General features: G+C 36.4%; 1 long non-coding RNA gene across 1 annotated transcript in view; it reads left to right on the forward strand.

The window, feature by feature from the left end:
• LOC141374281 (uncharacterized) overlaps positions 1–19,276 on the forward strand; it is a 51,085-nt gene extending 31,809 nt beyond the window's left edge. The window contains exons 3-4 of the long non-coding RNA XR_012381042.1: positions 1,434–1,557; positions 19,141–19,276. This is a non-coding gene — a long non-coding RNA (uncharacterized lncRNA). The remainder of the gene's footprint in view (positions 1–1,433; positions 1,558–19,140) is intronic.
• Positions 19,277–20,750: the final 1,474 nt, after the last annotated feature.

Raw genomic sequence — 20,750 nt, forward strand, 5'->3', positions numbered from 1 at the left:
TATTTTTTGAATAAAGCTCACTAAACAAATCATCCTTGTTGGTTTGGCATATTCATTGATTAAATAAGAAATTATTTTACATTTATGGTCCCAAGAACTTTTAAAAACACAAAATAAGATCATTTGTCAGTTGTAGTTATGCCTGTATTAAAATAATCCCTGGTTCTTTGTATTTAGATTATGTAAAAAGACTGGAGAAAATTCAAGAGCATTGAATAAAGGTATATCATGACATAATTTACTTCTAGATGATGAATGGAAAAGGAGACTAAACATTTTAGTGTTTTTGTAGCCTAACCAAATGTATATTCTTCCATCTTTATTCTGAGCAGATTTACATAAAACTAAGCTTTCCAAACAAAATAGAAGCTAGCCTTTTGGTTAGATGCTTTGGAACTAGATGGTAAGAATGATTTTCAAATGTCAGTAAAATCATCCAAAGTCTGGTTATAGGAGTTTATTTTGTTGTGTTTTCCTTTCTATTTGTTTGATTTGTTTTCTGAAATTTTCGCCAGCACCCCATGAGCCATAGGTAATACTTCTGAAATATGAGAAAAATGAATGGGTAACAATAAGAGGGATCAAAATAATAATAGCATATATTTAAAGAACACTTTATAGTAGCTCCCAGTGCTTTATACACATTAGTAACTCATTTAACACTGAGAAAACGCTATGAAGTGAATAATATTATTGTCATTCCCATTTTACAAAAGAGAAACTGAGGCAGAGGGGTCAAACACCTAGCAAATAGCAGGTCCAGGATTTGAACTGAAGAAGGCTGGCTCCAAAGGCTGTTCTATTAACCATTACAACACATATTACCTTTCATTGTCATTTAGGCAGTTGCTGGAAAATCAGAATTATACATTACATAGAAAATATTCTGCCATGAAGAATCTCTCTGACTTTTCTCTGGTGCAGATGCCCAATTATAGCTGACTTTGGAGCTGAGATTCACATGTACTTTATAGTCCTTCTTTCTGGGAAGTACTGCCCAAACCATGAAAAAGAAGTAGTTATGTTGATTTGTCTCATTGCTATTTCATTTCTTAGTACATTTCTCATAGGTAATGCTACTAAATATTATAGTCTTTAGTCTTTTAATTTTACCATTCCAAGATTTAAAGCCAGAACATATGACATTGATGTAGGCAAATTTAACAAAAACACATTTACAGTTTACACAGGTATTGAATTTTCAGTTTACTATTCATTTCAGACAAAGAAAACTTAAAATGTATCATTTGTTTTTCTTAAAATCATACATTCTACCATCAATAGCATGCAAACATCTAAGAAAATATGTAACTTTTGTTTATGCAATAAATACGATAAGTTTATAATTATAAATTATTAAATTATAAATGTATCAATGGTTAAGTAGTGGTAATTTCAGAAACTGATATTTGGTAATTTTAATTTTAATACAGAGATGAAGATAAAATAAGGTTGAAATGAAGTGATAAAGTAGAACAATACTTCCAGAGACTGGCATGGCACTCACATCTTCAATATAATCTGGCTGGACAACTGAAAAAAAAATGGAAAAATTAGGTAAGATCAAATAAAACTGATAACAAATGAGATCTTCTCTGTTAAAAAATGAGCTATTGAAAGCATATTCTATTGTTTTAATCAGAAGGAAGTAAACTCAGAAATATGTGGCCTGACAAGTTCTTTAGGTATATATATGGATAATCATATATCCATAAATGTTGAGGGAAACACAGGACTAATAGAACATTTTGCTATAACAGGGACAGGAAGTCCTTGTGACTGCTTATTCAGCTTTCTAAGTTTTAAAATAAAATGAAGTACATGTAGACAAAAGTAATCCAGGAAGTATCCCAAAGACCTCAAGCAAATAAATGAATAGTGTTTGTATTTCTGAAATTAAATTAAAATGGTGACATTGGAAAAGGCAAATGGTGGGCTTGTTAAATTAACAGATGAACTTCTTGAAGAATCAAACGTGACAACTTGATATACCTGAACAGGAACACAAAAAACACAGATTTCATTCCTTTATTTTATACTTAGAATATCGAATATTGAACATTCATTATCATGGTAATACTTCATGATACAAAATAGCACAATCTATTGATTATTGCCTTATTGCTGGGAATTGAGATTTTTGTCAAATTTTCTACTAGGATAAATATCTTTGAACCTAAATCTTTCTTCGTATCTCTGATTATTTCCTTGGGATACAGTCCAAGGGATTTATTGGGATACTTAATATAGATGATGTAAAAGTAACATGCAGTGGCCAGTTCAAGAAATAAGTTGTGACATAGTTATCATTTTTTGAACAACACAACTTAATCATGCAAAAAAAATTAGCTGGTATTCTGATTGTCTCTCCAGTTGAGTCATTTAGCTTGGAAACCCTTACATGGTTAAGTATGCAATTTCCATTTGAAAAATCTTCACAAATATTTTTCTATGATACCAGCACTAACTATACTGACGCAAAAATTTCTTTTTTAAGAAAAATATGTTTTCTTTACTAAAGGTTTTTTATTATATTTTTTTTATAGAACATGTCTGTCACCTGTCAGGCAATGCAATTAAAGGGAGGAGAAATTGCCTATTTGCTTGATATAGAGTGCAGCATATTCTAAGCTAAATACATGTTTGTTACCAAATTCATGTGCTATAAACTGCTAGTCTTAAATATAAAATTATACACTTTATTTATAGTTCATCCTATTTTTATTAAATTTAGAATGCAAATGAGACCTGGTTATACTTCAGTATGTATGCCTTGAAATTAAGTTGTCAGTCCTAAAAGTAGTGACATTGTGCACTGTTTATGAAAAACATGACACTCTGGTTAAGAAACAAAGCTAAGCAACAAGAGCAAAAAAGAAGAACTCTCAGAAGCACATCACACTGAGAATAAAATCCAAAGCTCTTACTAGGCCTGTAGCACTGTACCTGACCGCAGGATCTGGCTCTGAATCTTTTCTCCATCTCCCATCACTCTAGTCTGCTCTCCCTCTTCCCAGGGACTCTGGCTTTCCCACAGTGCCTCCATCACTTGTTCTTCTTGTCAGGAAACTTCCTCCAGATAATCACAGGGCTTGTCTTAATTTTTTCAGAGCTCCTGTAAAAGACCTTCCCTGACTACCATCTTCATTCTCTAAGCCTTCGCCTGCCTTGTTGGTTTTTTGTTTTGTTTTGTTTTACAGCCTTTACCTGTATTACCTGACATTACAAATGTGTATACTTTATTATCCTTCTTCCCAGTGAAGTCAAAGCTTCATTAAGACAGAGACTTTACTCCCATCACCTGGAACATTGTTTTTCATATAACAGGTTTTCAATGTGTATCAAAAAGTAATATAATGCATTCACTGTTGGGGTCCGAAGTGATGCAGCAGAATTTTTATATTCTCCATGTGAAGTCAGCTAATACTCAAACTTTAATTATGATAAGGAAAAAGAAATCAATAAAATATTGCATAGATTAATGTATGTAATCAAGTGGTAAAAATTTTAAAACTAAATTGCGTATATTTAATGTAATAATATAATTGATGACATCTTTTATATGTTGTAAAACATACGGTTAGATTATTTATTAAATTTTAACTAATTATTTTCTTGGTAGTTTTCCACTACTTTTCATACCACTCCCACTCTGTGCCCCAGTCCACCCCACTCAAATCCTAAGTTCATAGCTTCAGGGGAGGAATGAGAAAGAAAAGAGACTTCAAGTTTCTTCTGGATATAGACACCTAAAATCTAAAGTCTTTAGATAGAGAACATGTTGACCATTGATTAAAATGGGGAAAAACTCATAAAAATGAGAAGTTCTTCATTTTTAAAACTGTCTCTACCCAGAATATATTACAAGTTTGGGAGGTGGGGAGAAAATAATAGAGTGGTATTCAAAATAGAGAATGACCAGTACTGGTCTGCTGTGGACATATCAGGTACATATGTTGGTTATAAACAACTTGTATGAGCTGTTTTGGAGATAACCTCCTAGATAAGAGGCTAAGTACTGGAGTATCCCAGAGAGGGGGGCCAAGCCCTGGGAAAGGCTTGGGAAAGAAAGAACCAGGGATAAAAAATGGCTATACAATGGGTGTAGACACCCTGGTCCTTCGGTGGCCTTACCAAGAAGTGTCTGTTCTCATTCCCTTGTACCTTTAAGTCTCCAGGAACTTTGACCAAATCTCTAAGAAAAAGGATAAAACCCCACCTGACTGAGAACAAGTTTCCACTACTCCAGGATAACAGAGATCTTCAAAAAATGAAGTAGAAATGAGAGAATAAAAAGAATTGTATTTTTCGCACAACTAAGCTCTATACATGGGCTACCCACACTATATATACTCAGTGGCAGATTTTCTGAGAGTTATGAAGCTTAAGCTTCAGGGTCTCTCTCTTGCACAAGTCCCTAGTTTGTAGGAGTGCTTGGAGTTGTAGTACATTCTGGGAACTAGTTTGCACAAAAAGCATTTCTCTATAAGCTTTTCTACAAAATTGTCTAAAGTGACCCCAAAAGAAATGAATCTGAATTGTTAAGGCTCCAGAAATCCTTTGTGATTTCTCTTTTCATTAAAAAAATATACTTTTGTCTCTTGTTTTTTCCTTTGCTCATTTGTTTTTTTCTTAAATTCCATATATGAGTTAAGTCATATGGTATTTGTCTTTCTCTGAGTGACTTATTTCGCTTAGCATAATATTCTGTAGCTCCATCAATATCATTGCAAATGGCAAGATTTCATTCTTTTTTATGGCTGAAAAATACAGACTCTTAACTATAGACAACAAACATGGTTACCAGAGGGGAGGTGGGTGGGGGAATGAGTTAAATAGGTGATGGAGATTAAGTAGTACACTTGTGATGAGCGTCGGGTGTTGTATGGAAATGTTGAATCACTATATTGTACACCTGAAACTAATATTACATTGTATATTAACTAATTGGAATTTAAATATTAAAAAATATATAAACACTTTTGAACCTAATTATAAATATATAATTTTGTATTATTTTTCTTAATAAAGCCATTGTATTATATAGACTTTAGGCTCCACTTAACCTGGACCCACCTTTGTATGTGTTTTATATACATATAACTTTAAAAAGATAAAACACCAGGGGCGCCTGGGTGGCTCAGTTGGTTAAGCGACTGCCTTCGGCTCAGGTCATGATCCTGGAGTCCTGGGATCGAGTCCCACATCGGGCTCCCTGCTCAGCGGGGAGTCTGCTTCTCCCTCTGACCCTCTTCCCTCTCGTGCTGTCTCTCATTCTCTCTCTCAAATAATAAATAAAATCTTAAAAAAAAGAGATAAAACACCAGGCTGATAAGTTCATTGACCTTTGGGAAATAGTGACAGCAGACCAAGTAGAGAAAGGTTTTTCAAATCTTACATCACATACCTTTATAAGTTTTTGCTCTATCATGTTTTATATTTCCTTTTTTTATTCTCTGACAAAAAGAAACAAAATTCTCATTTCTTCAAAGTAACTTAGATTTTGATAAAACCTTCCTGTCCCCCACCTCCCCCCCAAAACAAAATAAAAATGAAACCAAATTGGGGCACCTGGGTAGCTCAGTAGGTTAAGTGTCCCACTCTTGATTTCAGCTCAGGTTATGATCTCAGGGTTGTGAGATCCAACCCTGAGTGGGCTCCACGCTTAGTGTGGAGTTGGCTTGTCCCTCTCCCTCCCCGTCTGCACCTCCCCTCCCACCCCCCACCCCTCAGGTGCTTGTGCTCTCTCTCTCTCAAATAAATAAATCTTTAAAAACAATGAAACCAAGAGTTTGGTTTGGAGAAAAATGCCACATCTTTCTTGTTTCCTTCACAGCCAAATTTCTATGAAGGTTATTATCATTAGTTTTATTTTTATGTTTTATTGAAATATAATTTACATATCATAAAATTCACAGGTTGTGTCAATTCAGTGATATTTTTAGTGAATTTATGAATGTGTGCAACCAGCACCACAATCCAGAAACATTCTCATCACCCTCCAAAATTCCCTTGAGCATATGTGCAGTCTATAAAATTACTGTTTTTTAAAATCTGTTTTTACTTAACAACGTTTGTCTTTACTTGTCCACCTCTTAGTGCTAGCCTTACCTCACTCCTTTTGACTTCTCCTGCATCAATCATTGAACCTTTCCTTGCCATGGTCACTAATAACTTTATGGTTCTTAAAATTAATGGATATTCCTTCACTTCTAACTTGATTTTTCAGCTGTCCTTGGCACTGTTGGGAATTCCTTGCTTTATGAAACACTCTTGGCACTCTTGTAGCAGGAAATCTACCCAATATCTGTTCTTCCCTTTCCTTTTTCCTTACTAATAGAAACTCTGTAGGTTACATGTGACCATAGGATCAGCTAAAATATATAAATTATCAACTTCCATGTTGACTATATGCCACAGTATACATGTGAGCTCCTTAAATGCATACCTAATGTAGGCAGTCTTCAACTGTGGCAAATGCACAGGATCCGATTCCTGATCGAGCCATCAGTCCTAGACATTGTGTGGCCTGTCCCATTGCTAGGGCAAGTGGAGGTTCCTTTGGCAGATTGTGGGTTTCTAATATTGCACTGTTAAGAGTTGAGCACACAGGTTCTCTCTGAATTGGGTCAAGCTGATTTCCAAGGATCTGAATAAGTGAGTAAACTGAATGCATCCTTCAACATTTTTTTATTTGCCATGTTCTTGCCACATTCTCTCCTCAGCTGTTCACTCATGGCTTGTAGCTCTCTTCCGAAGTGAATCATTCTCTCTATAGCAGCTTGACTTCCTCCACACAACTGGCGTCTTAACTGACTCAAATCTACTTCCGTTTCGGTGTCACAATTCATTGCTTTATGAAACACTCTTGGCACTCTTGTAGCAGGAAATCTACCCGATATCTGTTCTTCCCTTTCCTTTCTTCTTACTAATAGAAACTCTGTAGGTTACATGTGACCATAGGATCAGCTAATATACATAAATTATCAAGGTCACTTACATTTGGGGAGGTGATGAGATATAAGAATTTGGCTAGGTACTTCTGGGAAATATTTTGATTCTCGATATAGATGTTCTCTCTTCTTGCTTCCCCTGCTTTGCCCTTCATGCCTGGAACACAATTGCTTATTAAAGTTTCATAGACCATCTCTCCACCATGATGTAAATGGCAAGGCATAAAAGTAGGTAGGAGTCCCCTGGGATATTAAGGGCATCATGGAACCTTTATAATGTCCATGAACTGCTCATCTTTGGACTTGTAAGTAAGAGGAAATAAACTTGCATTTTGTTTAAGCCCCTGATATTTTGGGTTTCTCTTACCAACATCTAATTGCAATCAATAACTAAAATAGCTCAGATAGCTTCTCTTATTTTGAGACTGTGGGTAATGGTGCCATCTGGAAAAGTCTTTGTAGAGAAAGACGGAGGATGTTATCTGATGAATTCATCTCTGAGAATATCCTATGATATGATATTCACTTCTATCTCAGACAAGGTATGTTCAGTACTTTCTTGCCTAAATCTCATAGTTAAATATATGGGAGAGCATGGATTCTATGGACTACAGTTCCTTACATAAGAACAAACTGGTGTGCTATGTCAGTAAACAGATTTGTTTAGAAAATCAAAGGTACCATTTGCACATTATGGTTATGGCCCTGGGGAAAAAATATTCTTTGGCTATGCAAGATACTGGGATGAAGTTCTTTTTAAAGCTATAACTTACCTTCCTTCCTTCCTTCTTTCCTTCCCTCTTCTCTCAGTCCCTCCTTTCCCTCCCTACCATCTCCCTTTCTCTCTCTGTCTCTTTCTTGGAATCATTAATAACTCCAAAAGAGCATATATGGGATGACTGAAAGAGAAGAGCAATCCTCATTTTTCTCACTTCATAGTATAGACTCGTCACTGTTTAAAATCCATTGAAATAATATATTTTGCTATTATGAAAATATCAGAAACAATATAAATAGTAACTATTGTAAGAAAATTTCAAAATATGGTTTTTTTGTTTATAGTATTAGGTTTAATTGTGGATGGGAGTCAAAACTGAAACAAATGCATGAAGGGCAACCTAGGAACAACAAAAACCTTATCTTTTATATATCATTGTGCCCAGAGATGCTATTTCTGTAAATTTATTCTAAAATAACAATTTCGCGGAAGCCTATTTGGAGTGGAAACTTGTATTAAAGTTAAGATCATGCTTAGCTATCATTCTTGGGCACCAACTGGACAGTGAATCAAGGGGAGAGGGTAATAGCACTTCCTTTATATAGACTTAGCAGATATTTTGTTTCCACAATTAAAAGTTTCTATAATAGTTAAAACCCTTAGCTATAGTTTATATTTTTCTCTGTATCTACCACAAATTGGCTTGTTTATGACCTAGTTTAATAATTAAGAACAGGAACAGATTTCTTCCTATATTCAGTATAGTCATTATTAGGATGGCTTCTAATTTTCCTAGGAAGTTTTTTAAAATGCATAATCTAATAAATCTGAAATCTCATTTTGATTAATTATATGAGAAAAGCAGCTACCCATAATTAGGCCAGAAGTACTTGAAATGAGATAGTGATTTTTTTATTTATCATAAAATCACTCAAAGAAATAATAATTTTATGAGGGGATTAAGATTTCCTGAAAATAAGTTTTTATCAATCTTATAAATATTTTGATATATTTTTAAAAGAATGACTTTTTGTGAATGATACTTCTGAAGGCAATTAAGTTTATTATCTTCAATATTTTGCCAAGAAACTAAGTAAGAAATTTTGGAGCACAGCATGACCTGAGATGTCTTTTGTCTTGTGTAATGAAAGTATGTACGGACGTTTATTCCAAAAGGCCATTATTTATAGACACAAACAACCCTCTTCCACATGATCTTCTGAAGTTCTTCAGGGAACTTCTATCAGCCTCAAAAACAGAGGATGCAGCCTTGCCGAAGGCTGTAAGACTCAGCAGGTTTCCTAACATCTGAACACTGTAACTCTCTAAGAATTTCAATTCTTCTGCATTATCCTCTTCTTTTTTCAAACATCTTCTTAAGGTCTTTAAATAAGGATGATGCCTCAGGGTGAACTGCTACAAACTCAGCACCTCACTCATTGTAACTAATCTAGGAAATCAAAGTCCCCCAGAACTTTCTAAACATGGGATGCCCAGGCTCGGCCACTTCAGGTAATTTTTTAGAGCCCCAAACAAATTCAATACTCTTTCTGACATGTTTCTTATTTGTAGTGATAAAAGAGATCTATCTCACTTCTTGGACCTGCTTCCACTTGGTTCACTCCTCTCGTTTTATACTTAAGAGGTAATTTTATGTTTCATTTTTTACATATTAAATATCTTCACATAGTTGTCTTTTCTAAAAATAGTTTTAGCTTGGGGCATCTGGGTGGCTCAGTCAGTTAAATGTCCAACCCTTGGTTTCATCTCAGGTCATGATCTCATGGCTCCTGATCTCATGGGTCATGGAAATGAGCCCCACCTTGGGTTCCGCGCTCACTAGGGAGTTTGCTTGAAGATTCTCTCCCTCTACCCCTTCCCCCACTCATGCATGCATGCTCTCTCTAAAATAAATAAATAAAAGTTAAAAAAAAATAATTCTAGTTTGTTCTTTTGACCATGATGCTGTAAAAAGAGACTCCAAACTGACAAAACACCAAGTGAAGATTCTCATTTAGTTATCTCATAATTAGTAAATCTAATCTGTTATTGGGCGCACTGAAGCCAAATGATCTATATAGAGCAAATGTTAACCTATTTTCTTTCCAGCTCCTACTGCAGTTCCCTACTTAACAATAGTAGGGAAGTGTTATGCCTATTTTTGACCATAATATGCCTTAGGTTTATAAATATTTTCTTCATTAAGAAATCATAATAGGAAAAAGTTATTCATAAAATTAAAAATCTAAGTCAAGTGAATCATTTGTATATCTTGGGCTATTTTGATGAAGGGATGGTGGGATTTCAAAGTATCTTGATGAGCTCTTGGAGAAGGGCAGTGGCTAGAAGTATGTAGAATTTCACTATTTAAAGTGATAGAATTGCTAATCATGAAACTTCTAAAAACCCCAGAAAGAGATAAAAATATGAATGGTTACTCCATGAAAGATAAGAAGTCTTCATCCTCTCATGCTAGTTATTCTATGGAGGAAAGGATCTGCAATGATGGTATAGCAAACTAGAGAAATGTTATAATATGGATCTATTGGTCACTTTGAAAATGTTATGGATAAGAAAATAATGTACAAAAATTACCCAGAAAATCCACAATTCTGTTGGAAAATATATGGAGTGCCCATGTTGGAACAAAGTCAGTAAAGGAATACTGGAAGGCCTAAGGTGACCTAGATCATATGTACAAGGAAGAATACTACAAATGATTGAAACTAATCCAATGGTGCTCCATGACTGCAAAGAGTTGATAGGGACCAGGGAAAAGCCCTGGAAAAACCAATAAGGTGATTGTTTGACGCAGTACAGTAGAATCTGCCTTAACCTATATTCTCCCTCGTCTAAGTCCTCATCTCCCAGGTTGAGCTAGGGAATTAGAGAACAGGAGAATTTGCCCCATTATGATTTCCGATATTTTGTGTAAAAAGGAAGACCAATGCCTTCTAAGTCTGTTCTACACTTCTGACCACTGACTATCCATTTAGACCCTTCTGCTTTCCCAGGAGGAATTCTCTTATATATTTTTTAAAATATTTTATTTATTTATTTGACAGAGAGAGAGAGATAGTGAGAGCAGGGACACAAGCAGGGGGAGTGGGAGAGGGAGAAGCAGGCCTCCCGCGGCGCAGGGAGCCCGATGCGGGGCTTCATCCCAGGACCCTGGGATCATGACCTGAGCCGAAGGCAGACGCTTAACGACTGAGCCACCCAGGCGCCCCTCTCTTATCTATTTTTCTCTGTGATCCTGGATTCCATCCTCAAGAGAATCTTGCTAGTCCATTTTACTACTTGGCCACATATGAATGAGTTTACAACATTGAGGGGTATGCTAATAACCATAAACTTTTCACATATGCTTAGTAGTCATACCTAAATATATTTACTAAATTGAGTTCTCACTTATGTGTTTGTTTGTTTCTTTCTTTATTTTTTGACTGTTTGCTTGTTTAATGCTTTTTCCCCCATCATGCTGGCAGTGATTGAAAAGCATTAGAGAAGTAAAAACCTGAAAGGATGTAAAAAATATTTTTGAGGGAATAAAGGCATAATATGATCCTGAGGTAAATGTGGTAAAGGTAAATATGATCCTGAGTGTCTAAAACTGCCTTCAGTGATTCCCTCTTCCTGGTATTATCTTTTGAAAGTGGGTTGGGGGCACCTGGGTGGCTCAGTTGTTTAAGCGACTGCCTTCAGCTCCAGGATCAAGTCCCGCATCTGGCTCCCTGCTCAGTGGAGAATTCGCTTCTTCCTCTGACCCTCCCCCCTCTCATGCTCTCTCTCTCTCTCTCTCTCTCTCTCTCTCTCTCTCAAATAAATAAATAAATAAACCCTGAAAGTGGGTTGTGTTTAGTGATTCACTTTGATGAATAGAATGTAGCAGAGGTAACAGAGATTAGGTTACAAGACTGTAGTATCTTTTCTGCACCCTTCTGCACTCACTTGTTTTCTCTGAGGGAAGTCAGCTACTTTGTTGTAAGCTGCCCTATGTAAAGGCCCACTTGACAAGGAATTGTTGTCTCCGACCAATAGCTAGCAAGGACCAAAGGCCAGTGAAGAGACACATGAGTGGCAGAAGCATTGTTCCTGTCCCACTTGAGCTTTGAGATGACTGCAGTCCTGACTGACACCTTGATTGAAGCCTTGTGGGATACTCTGAGTTAGGTGATCCAGTTAAGTCAAGTGCAGATTCCTAATGCACAGAAGATGTGAAATAAAAATAAGTTGGCTGTTTTAAGCCACTAAATTTTGGGCTAATGTGTTTCACAGTGATGGATAACTAATTTAGACCCCTTTTGTGTAAAAGAAGATACATGTGCTCTTATATGCATAAAGTGTGTTTTGCAAAAAGATTGAAGAAATTGTTAATAATACTTACCTCTGATAACAGAGTATGAAGACATGGGGAATTCATTTTACTTTATACTGTTCTCCATTGTTTGGATATTTGATCATGAAAATGTATTACTTCTTAATCATCATAATAAAATAACTAAAAGTAGTAGTTTTTGTTTAGTTTAGCTTTTAGTTTTGTTTTAGTGAGAAAATCATAGCTAACACCACATGCTATTTAGAAAAGAATGAGGACACTATGAAAACCTAGGGCGGGGCCAGGGTGGCTCAGTAGGTTCAGCATCCAACTCTTGATTTCAGCTCAGGTCATGATCTCAGGGTCATAAGATCGAGTCCTAGGTTAGACTCCAGGCTCAGCATGGAGTTTGCTTGTCCCTCTCCTTACCCCTGCTTGCACACTCTCTCTCTCTGAAATAAATACATAAATGAAGTCTTTTAAAAAACCTATGGAAAGTGTTTTAAATCATACTCAGAAGAAATTTTATAGAGTTAAAAGGATTTGATATGAAAAATCAAAATGAAAATAAGGAACAAAATTTTCTCTTTAAGAAGAAAAAAAAGAAAAAGAAAAACCCAAATAAATTGAAATAAAGCATGTATAAGTGCAGAAATTAATTAGGTAGAAGATAAACCATTCAAACAAACACCGGTAATCTCACCTACACTAAAACCAAAACATGACACGGTGAAAAGATTGGTAAAATATATTAAAAATTGGCAAATATAAATAAGAAAAAAGAGTTGAGGCACAAATATATGCCAAGAATGAAAGAAGTCCCATGAGTACAGATTAGAAACATTTTCGTTAATGGAACAAAAACAGATGTGCCCCAATATCCCTATCATTCAGCTTTGCTTAGGAGATCCCAGCAAATGTCAGAAGCAGTGAAGGAGAAATGAGAAGTAAAAGTAGTGCAAAATACATTGAAGACTGATTGTTGATGATATGATAGCACATATAGACAATCTGAGAGCATCTCATTAATTATTAGAACTAATATGAGAGTTTATCAAAGTGACCATTTACAAAAAGCTTCTATGTGACTCCTGCACTCACTTAAGAGTAAATAGCTTATTGTCTTTGCTGTAATATTGCAATTGCCCTAAAGTGGCTTCTGATTTCAATGGACAATTTCAGCCTTTAATGACAATCCCATTAGAACCCATTCTGTATTTTAAAACCTGTCTGTACTCACTTAGAAATTGACCTTCGGCTTGGGTCGTGATCCTGGAGTCCCGGGATCGAGTCCTGCATCGGGCTCCCTGCTCGGCGGAGAGTCTGCTTCTCCCTCAGACCCTCTTCCCCCTCGTGCTCTCTATCTCTCATTCTCTCTCTCTCAAGTAAATAAATAAAATCTTTAAAGAAAAAAAGAAATTGAGGGAACTGTTTCACTGATTTTATTCTTTGTACATCGTGTTGACTGTTGGTATGGTCGTTTTCTCATTTCTGGACTTCTAATACTCATTGCAGAGGTTTCTCAAGTTTTAGTCCAGGTTTTAGAAACTGTGGTTCTAAAAAGGTAGTAGAGGGGTGCTGGGGTGACTCAGTCAGTTAGGTGTCCGACTCTTGATTTTTGGCTCAGGTCATGATCTCAACGTCCTTCCGCCCGGCCCCACGTCAGGCTCTGCACTCAGCAGGGAAACTGCTTGAGGATTTCTCTCTCTCTCTCTCAGCCCCACCCCCCACTGGGGCATGTGCACTCTCTCTCTCAAATAAATAAATCTTTAAAAAGTTAAAAAATGAATAAAATTAAAAAATTAAAAGGTAGTAGAACATGGCTCTCTGCTGTGGTATTCTGCAGAAGGCTTCTTACTTGATAACTCTAAGAAGTGCCTAGATTTATGTGGCACTGAAGTTGTAAGCACTCTATGTACATATGTTGGTATAATCAAGAAAAAGTTTTATAAGCATTTTGATGGAAAGTACAAATTTCAGTTTGGATCTTAAATCAAGTGAGTTTGACATTGCACAGAAATCATGGATGCCGTGATAATGCCTGTTATCTAAATGAGACGGAGGCACCTCCTTTGTCTTCAGTGGAGTAAGGTTTTGCCACACATCATTTTTTATGTACTTCCAAGCTACATTTGAATTTCAAATAAATGCCATTAATGTGATGGCCAAGGAAAATTTCTTTAGTTACAGTTTTATTCAAAAATTCTAAATTCCTTGAAAAAATTATATTTCCCTAGGAAGTTTATTTCCCTCCTTTCTGAGAAAATTAGGTTCAGTTTTCTTCTCTCTTTTCAGAACTACAAAATTCCCTCCCCAGGAGTCTAAACTGATGGCCTTACCTCATATTTTATAGGGCAGAGAGTCAAAGCAATAACCTCAGGCTCCCCCACCCCTTCCTACCCCCAAACCTGTCAATTTTTTTGACTGAATTCATACCATATGGTCTGATCCTAGGAAAGGTCATTCCTCCACTTGTTTCTAGGTAACATCTCCTCCAGGGCTTGAAATCCACAATTTCCCACATCATTCATTTCTTTCTCATGTTTTATTGTCAATATAAATTTTTCTACTATCCTTCATCTTAAAAATAAAGTGTAACAATGATCCCTTAAATATACATCTTATTCCAGCTATCACTCCATTTTTCTTTTCCTCTTCATAGCAAAAGTTCTGGAAAGACTTGCCTACACTCACTATCTTACTTGCTCTCCTCCTGTATACACCTTTAACCAATGCAAATCTGGCTTCCATTCCACCTCTGTTCTAAAGATGTCCATAAAATTTTACTTACTGAAGAGATAAGTTTCCTATTAAATTATCAGTGGTTTAAAGAACTCAGCTATGCATGCATTTTTGTGCAGTTCCTAAATACTAAGTACTTTACAACTGAGTTTGGTAAAATGTCTCTCTTTAAGAAAATTTCTTTCTTTTAAGAATTTACTAAATGTTGTCCTTTAAAATTTCATCTTTATTTCAATTTACACTTTTTATTGCACTTTTATTAGCAGCAACTTACCAGAAGCACATCATTGAAAAAAATAGAGAAATGATGAAAGAAAGAACATTTTCAAAAGGTCACAAGTAATGAAAGTTACTCAGCATGAATCACAAAATAAGCAGAGACTTCAAAAACTAAGGGAACTGAATTATTTCTGCTGATATGATAAACATTACCACAATTATTATGGCTACTAAGGTTAGAGAATTTTCCATGGATTTTTTGATATTTAATTTTTTTATCATTTTGAAATAATTTTAGATTTATAGGAAAAAAGAGTTCCAAAGTTAATACAGAGTTCCCACATACCCCACTCAGTTTCCCCCTAATGTTAACGTCTTACAATACCTTAGTTTATTTGTTAAATCTAAGAAACCAACATCGATTTGTGACTATTAAGTAAACTGCAGACTTTATTCAGATTTTCCCAACTTTGTCCACTAATATCCTTTTTCTGTTATAGGATCCTATCTAGGATACCACAGTGCATTTAGTCACCAAGTCTCCTTAGACTTCTCTGGTTTCTCAGCCTTTTCTTGTTTCCTGTGACCTTGAAATTTTTTAAAAGTACTGGCCAAGTATTTTGTAGAATGTTCCTTAATTTGGGGTTGTCTGATATTTTCCTCATGGCTAGACTGATGCTATGGGATCTGGGGAAGAACAACCATGGAGGTGAATGCCCTTCCTGTATCATATTGGAGGCATATGATATTGATGTAACTTTATCACTGGTGATATTAGCCAGCATCACTTGTTTAAGTGGTGTTTGTAGGATTTATTTACTATAAAGTTACTCTTTTTTCTTTTTTTATAATCTGTTCTTTTGGATGCAAGATACTTAAAAGAGGGAGGGAAATCAAACTCCACCTCTATGCTATTTGGAATTGTTCTGTAGGGAGATTTATCCCATATCCCCAAATTATTTATTTATTTTTTTTATATCAGGATGGACTCATGAATATTTGTCTTATACTTTAGGTCATAATGTAATACCACATTACTATTTTTTAAATCAAACTCTTCTAGCTTTGGCCATTGGGAACTCCATTATTTATTGTGCAATTTTGACATACCCTCATCCCACTTCCTTGCTGTCCAGCACTACAGGATGTTCCAGGGTTATCTTGTATATTCCCTGCCCTAGCATTGGAATCAGACATTTTCCCAAGGATCTCTGGTTCCTTTCATTGGAAAATGGTTTTAGAAATCAAAAGCCAGGTGCTGGTGGTGCTCTTTACTACAGGGCTGTCAAGGGTCCCAAGGCCTTTCAGTGGAGAGAGCTATGAAATATATATCAGTATAATAACCCATGTATACATACATTTCTGTAATTATTTCAGCATTTATCCATCTGTATATATAGTATGCTAACCTAATTGTGAATTCATACTGGTATCTCCCAGCTTGAATCCAGTACCACAGAGTTCATCTAGACTTCCCTCCTTATCTATAATTTCCTGTCTGAAAGTAAGAAACCTAGTTCTCACCATCCGTGTACTTGCTTATTAAACATGAAATATATCTGTAAAGTAGGTTGAGAATTATTACTTAACCTGAATCATCATGAGAAACAAATTTGCCAGCTGGAGTACAGTTTTTATGTACAGTTCTTTTTGTCTTTAATTTTGACAAAGTTATTTAGCCAGCTTCTTTTCTCCCACCTGCTTCAGTGGGGTTATGTCATAAATTTGTAATAGAGTTAGATTCATTTGTCATAGTGTGTATTACATTCTGAGATTTCCTGACATCCTGGTTGAAATTCTTTTAGTTTGCATATGTTAAAGTTTACTCTTTGTGATGTACAACTCTATGAATTTTGACAAATGCATTAAATCATATATCCACCACTCCAGTACCATACAGAGTAGTTCCATCACCCTAAAATTCTACAGAGATGTTTTTGGAGAGGAAACTACTATGAGAAAGCATGTGCAAAAAAAATTTTTCCCCAAAAATATTTGGTTCTATCTGATGATGTTAAAGTAAGTGTATTTCCATATTTCTAAAGACATTTTTTGAAAAATTACAGGTATCTTTTATTCACCAATAATTCATAATGCAAGCTTTTAAAAGAATATTTATGAGGGTGACTATCAGTTATCATTTATTAGTCTTAAGAGGGTAACACCTAAGGCCCAAATCCTGTCTCTTACTTAGAGAGCAACTCACTGTAGAAAAGAGAGGCTTTTTCATTTGAAGATCTTATGGTTACCTATCATGAGTCTCAGTCCTTCACAGTGTTGGTCATACCTGTCAGTTGAGGAAGAGAGTTTCTAGAATATCTGGATTGTTATAGCTTTTTAGAAGAATAATCAAAAGAACCAATCATGCAGACTTGGCTGTGATTTGAATTTGATTCTAGACAGAGATTCATGAGCAACAACCTTTTTAGCTAATGTCGTCCTGATCAATGTGTAGCAGAGGATAGAAGTACTATCCCTACTCCATCATGTACTATTTTTCTATTTTGTATTTTAGTTTTTTTCTTTGGTTCATCATTGTTGTTGTTTTGTTTGTTTTCCTCAGTGACCTACAATTTAATTTCAGGGGTTTGAGTTGCTAATACACCTACCATATAGCTGGCAAAAGTCCAAAGTGAGACCATGGCCACCTTAAGAGATAAAAGGAGACTCCTAAATGTCATGAAAGAATCTTGAGATGTGGGTTCTCAATTTCTTGTTGTCAACTAAACCAAATCACCATGCACCAAAACAATGACACTCTGCACCATTATTAAGTTGGATTAATTTAGTTGTAAATTCTATTTGAGTCCCTACTCTGTATCTTCTTAGCTCAATAACTTTGGAAGGTTAACTTCTCTGAACTAAAGTTTCCTGTACTTCATTTTAATATACTTTTTTTCCTGAAGAAAAATTGAGAAATTACACTTGAATATACTTGATAGCATATGTGTGTCTAATTTCCATAGGTGGTTGCTTATATAACGGAGTTAGAGATAAAGAAGCTGCCAAAGCTAGGAAGGAAAATAAATTAAACTTTGAATAAAGCAGCAGGATAGGAAACTACCTACCCCCCCTTCCCAATGAAAACATTCAAAAACCTCTAGGTCTCCCTAGAACACAGCATTACTGTACTAAGCTCCTTGTGAAACTGAACTGTCATACATCCCTCTCTGAACTTGCACCATGCAATAAAGGAATATATATTAAGTGCTCCAGAAGGCTCTGAAAACTAAATATAGAAATCTAAACCTCTCAATTTACTGTTGAAGAGACTGAAGTAGAAATAAATTAAGATAGTGAAGTTCATAAAAGTTGATCATAGGATGGCTAAGATCCAGTCTATTATAACTTTATGCATTATGCTTTTGGCTCACAACATGGTAGAATGAGCGCTGCTGAAGATTGCTGTTGGGCTAACAAAATTCACCCAAATTTTTTGGCCTGCCTTTTAGCAATAAGGCTCCATTATATTTTTTTCATGTCTATTCTTTTCCACACCTGTCTTTTTAAGGAATGGCTGCCAAAAGATGTCTTTTTAAAAGTATAGTTTGGCATCTGTCACAATTGTATGCAGTTAAATTCTGTGCATAATTAGGAGACAATTATAATACTGCATAAAGGCCATGAGGGCTTACACAGAACTGTCCTGTAGAAATTCCATATTGGAATGAAAATAATTGGTGTTGAAAATTTAAATTTAAAGGTGCAGTCTTGCCTGCTTATTTGATAGAATTATTAGCTTTGCCTGCCATCTCATGGAAGGCTGGTAGTGATATTGTATTGCTCTCCTCTATACATCAATAGGACCAATGTTTGCATAAATTAAAATTGTAACAATTCCTTCCATTTTCTGGGACTTTACCTGCTTGGCTTTCACCTATAATCCTAACTTTATTTTTCAAATTAATTATTTGAGTCCCTTTTATCTATCTATCATCTATCTTATTCAAATCCAACCTCTTTCTTTGGGAGGACTTCTACTCCTCCAAATGGCAAATTGTTTAAGTAATCTAGAGACTTAGTCCAAAATAGGTGGGGGTAGTTGCACTCATCATAGTTCAAACAGAGAAACAGAAACACTGGGGGGAGGGTGATACACAGGTAACAAGTGACTTATATAATAGAGACCTCATCTTATGTAATTGTGAGAGCTGGTTAAGCAGTCTTCATAAGGTTTTTGTCTGCTTCAGGTGCTGGAGCCTAAAGTCAGGCTTTAGCCTGACTAGGCATTCAGAAAGAAGAGATGGGTGTAAAATAGGGGGAAACGAGGATAGACTGGAATCCATGAGGAGTAGCTGGAACTTACAAGGACAGACTGGAACCCATGTTGCTCTTTCACTACCTCCAAACCTCCAACTTTGATGAGTAAGTGCCCTGCAGAAGTAGTCTCTCTTTTTTATGGAACTGGTGACGCTAAGAGATATGAGGGGGAGCTGGTATAGCTGTAGGCCCAGCTGCTTCACAGTAAAGTAAGCCAGCAGATCAGTGACAATATACCCCTTCCTCTACTTTCTGAGCATTAAAAAAATATAGCTACTGGGACGCCTGGGTGGCTCCATCAGTTACATGTCTGCCTTTGGCTCAGGTCATGATCCCAGGGTCCTGGGATTAAGTCCTGCATCAGGCTCCTTGCTCAGTGTGGAGCCTGCTTCTCCCTCTGCATGCTGATCCCCCTGCTTGTGCTCTCCCTCTCTCTCTCTGTCAGAGAGAGAGACAGCAAGAGGGGGAATACAAGCAGGGGGAGTGGGAGAGGGAGAAGCAGGCTTCCCACAGAGCAGGGAGCCCGATGCGGGGCTTGATCCCAGGACCCTGGGATCATGACCCGAGCCGAAGGCAGACACTTAATGACTGAGCCACCCAGGCAACCCAAAAAATAAAATCTTTAAAAAAATACATAGCTACTACTTTACCTTTGCCTTCCAAATCTCTCAAATGTCTCATGTAGCACAAGAAATCTCAGAACTGGGGCGCCTGGGTGGCTCAGTCGGTTGAACATCAGATTCTTGGTTTCAGCTCAGGTCACGATCTCAAGGGTCATGGGACTGAGCCCCGCAGCCAGCTCCATGCTTACTGGGAAGTCTACTTGAGATTCTCTCTCCCCCCCTCTCTCTGCCCCTTCCCCCCGACCCCCTGCTCATGTGTCCATGCGCCTGTTTCCTCTTTCTCTAAAATAAAATGAAATGAATCTCAAAAAAAAAAAAAAAAATCAACCATGCAGGAAACTCTGAAGAAAGTTTCAGTTCACAATTCCACCCCCACACTCAAAACTGTTTCCAAACAGCAGGTGAAAAACAAAACAAAACAAAACAAAACAATACTGGGGCGCCTGGGTGGCTCTGTCGGTTAAACATCTGCCTTCAGCTTGGGTCATGGTCCTGGGATCAAGTCCCAAATGGGGCTCCCTGCTCAGCGGGGTCTGCTGCTCCCTGTCAAATAAATAAAATTTTTAAAAAAAAGAAAAAAACCTGGATAATCTGCTCTTGTCATTGTTCTGTCACCCAGTGTCACCAGAAATTCCAAAAGTGGTTTTGAATGTTTTGTTGATGTTGCTAGTATACATCTCACCCAATTGTGCAGGGTTGCCCCAAACTTGGGATGTTAGTTTATAATTTTGTTCTCATGTCCTGTTTTAAACCACAGGGCTTAGTTCAGACTCACTGGGTTCTTTTGAGGCTTTAGGTTCTTTCCTAACAGCAAATCTTGGTAGGGGCTGCCCCCAACCTCCCAGATCCCCCAGGCAGTTGTTCCTGACTTTGAATCTCAGTGAAGGGGAAATTTGGTTGTTATTTTCCATTCCAAA

The sequence above is a fragment of the Callorhinus ursinus genome, unplaced genomic scaffold (assembly GCF_003265705.2).
Source record: "Callorhinus ursinus isolate GAN/ISIS: 27379988/994484 unplaced genomic scaffold, GSC_fseal_2.0 scaffold16, whole genome shotgun sequence".
Lineage (NCBI taxonomy): Eukaryota > Metazoa > Chordata > Mammalia > Carnivora > Otariidae > Callorhinus > Callorhinus ursinus.